Source organism: Arachis ipaensis, chromosome B5, assembly GCF_059453495.1.
Source record: "Arachis ipaensis isolate K30076 ecotype BB chromosome B5, ASM5945349v1, whole genome shotgun sequence".
NCBI classification, from domain to species: Eukaryota; Viridiplantae; Streptophyta; class Magnoliopsida; order Fabales; family Fabaceae; genus Arachis; species Arachis ipaensis.
Genome location: NC_142440.1, coordinates 15,083,781 through 15,086,388, shown reverse-complemented (window position 1 = coordinate 15,086,388; position 2,608 = coordinate 15,083,781). Strand labels below are relative to the sequence as shown.

The window sequence follows — 2,608 nt, the reverse complement described above, 5'->3', positions numbered from 1 at the left end:
AAGAGAGATGATGAGGTAGGTGGGGATCCTGTGGGGTCCACAGATCCTGAGATGATCCTGTGGGGTCCACAGATCCTGAGGTGTCAAGGCATTTACATCCCTGCACCAATTTAGGCATGTAAAATGCCCTTGCACACAACTCTGGGCGTTCAGCGCCAGGTTGGTGCCCATTTTGGGCGTTCAACGCCCCTTTGCTGCCATTTCTGGCGTTGAACGCCAGAACCATGCTTGTTCTGGGCGTTCAGCGCCAGGTTGCTCCCATTCTGGGCGTTCAGCGCCAGAACTATGCTCTGTTCTGGCGTTTGAACGCCAGACAGATGCTCCTCCAGGGTGTGATTTTTCTTCTGCTGTTTTTGATTCCGTTTTCAATTTTTATATTTATTTTGTGACTCCTCATGATCATGAACCTATAAAGACACATAACTAAGAAAAATATAGTTAGATAAATAAACATTGGGTTGCCTCCCAACAAGCGCTTCTTTAATGTCAATAGCTTGACAGTGGGCTCTCATGGAGCCTCACAGATGTGCAGAGCTTTGTTGAGACTCTCCAACACCAAACTTAGAGTTTGGATATGGGAGTTCAACACCAAACTTAGAGTTTGGTTGTGGCCTCCCAACACCAAACTTAGAGTTTGACTGTGGGGGCTCAGGTTGACTCTGCTTGGAGAGAAGCTTTTTCTGCTTCCTCTCCATGGTTGCAGAGGGAGATCCTTGAGTTTTAAACACAAGGGAGTTCTCATTCCATTGAAGGAATATTTCACCTCTGTCAACATCAATCACAGCTCTTGCTGTGGCCAGGAAAGGTCTTCCCAGGATGATGGATTCATCCTCTTCCTTTCCAGTATCCAGGACTATGAAATCAGTAGGTATGTAAAGGCCCTCAACCTTTACTAATACATCTTCTACTTGTCCATAAGCCTGTTTTCTTGAGCTGTCTGCCATCTCTAGTGAGATTTTAGCAGCTTGCACCCCATAGATTCCCAGTTTCTCTATTACAGAGAGGGGCATGAGGTTTATTCCTGAACCAAGGTCACACAGAGCCTTAAAGATCATGGTGCCTATGGTACAGGGTATTATGAACTTTCCAGGATCCTGTCTCTTCTGAGGCAATGTCAGTTGATCCAGATTACTTAGTTCATTGATGAACAAGGGAGGTTCAACTTCCCAAGTATCAATGCCAAATAATTTGGCATTCAGCTTCATGATTGCACCAAGAAACTTGGCAGTTTGCTCTTCAGTAACATCCTCATTCTCTTCAGAAGAGGAATACTCATCAGAGCTCATGAAGGGCATAAGGAGGTTCAATGGAATCTCTATGGTCTCTAGATGAGTCTCAGATTCCTTTGGTTCCTCAGAGGGAAGCTCCTTATTGATCACTGGACGTCCCAGGAGGTCTTCCTCCTTGGGATTCACGTCCTCTCCTCTCCTCACAGGTTCGGCCATGGCGCTTATGTCAATGGCCTTGCACTCTCCTTTTGGATTCTCTTCTGTATTGCTTGGGAGAGTACTAGGAGGGATTTCAGTGATCCTTTTACTCAGCTGGCCCACTTGTGCTTCCAAATTTCTAATGGAAGACCTTGTTTCATTCATGAAACTTACAGTGGCCTTAGATAGATCAGAGACTAGATTTGCTAAATTAGAAGCATTTTGTTCAGAGTTCTCTGTCTGTTGCTGAGTGGATGATGGACAAGGTTTGCTATTGCTAAACCTGTTTCTTCCACCATTATTAAAGCCTTGTTGAGGCTTTTGATCCTTCCATGAGAAATTCGGATGATTTCTCCATGATGAGTTATAGGTGTTTCCATAAGGTTCACCTAAATAATTTACCTCTGTTATTGCAGGGTTCTCAGGATCATAAGCTTCTTCTTCAGAAGATGCCTCTTGAGTACTGTTGGATACAGCTTGCATTCCATGCAGACTCTGAGAGATCATATTGACTTGCTGAGTCAATATTTTATTCTGAGCCAATATGGCATTCAGAGTATCAACTTCAATAATTCCCTTCTTCATAGGCGTCCCATTACTCACAGGATTCCTTTCAGAAGTGTACATGAACTGGTTATTAGCAACCATGTCAATGAGTTCTTGAGCTTCTGCAGGCGTTTTCTTTAGGTGAATGGATCCACCTGCAGAAGTATCCAATGACATCTTTGATAGCTCAGATAAACCATCATAGAATATATCCAGGATGGTCCATTCTGAAAGCATGTCAGAAGGACACTTTTTGGTCAACTGTTTGTATCTTTCCCAAGCTTCATAGAGGGATTCACCTTCTTTCTGTCTGAAGGTTTGAACATCAGCTCTAAGCTTGCTCAGCTTTTGAGGAGGAAAGTACTTGGCTAAGCAAGCCGTGACCAGCTTATCCCAAGAGTTCAGGCTGTCTTTGGGTTGAGAATCCAACCATAATCTAGCTCTGTCTCTTACAGCAAAAGGGAAAAGCATGAGCTTGTAGACTTCAGGATCTACTCCATTAGTCTTAATAGTATCACATATCTGCAAGAATTCAGTTAAGAACTGAAAAGGATCTTCAGATGGAAGTCCATGAAACTTGCAGTTCTGCTGCATTAGAGAAACTAATTGAGGTTTCAGCTCAAAATTGTTTGCTC

At 43.5% G+C, this 2,608-nt stretch overlaps 1 non-coding gene across 1 annotated transcript; it reads left to right on the top strand.

The window, feature by feature from the left end:
• Positions 1-2,204: 2,204 nt before the first annotated feature.
• On the top strand, positions 2,205-2,312 carry LOC148563441 (small nucleolar RNA R71). Its single transcript, XR_015884140.1, has one exon. It is a non-coding gene; the product is annotated as a small nucleolar RNA R71 (small nucleolar RNA).
• Positions 2,313-2,608: the final 296 nt, after the last annotated feature.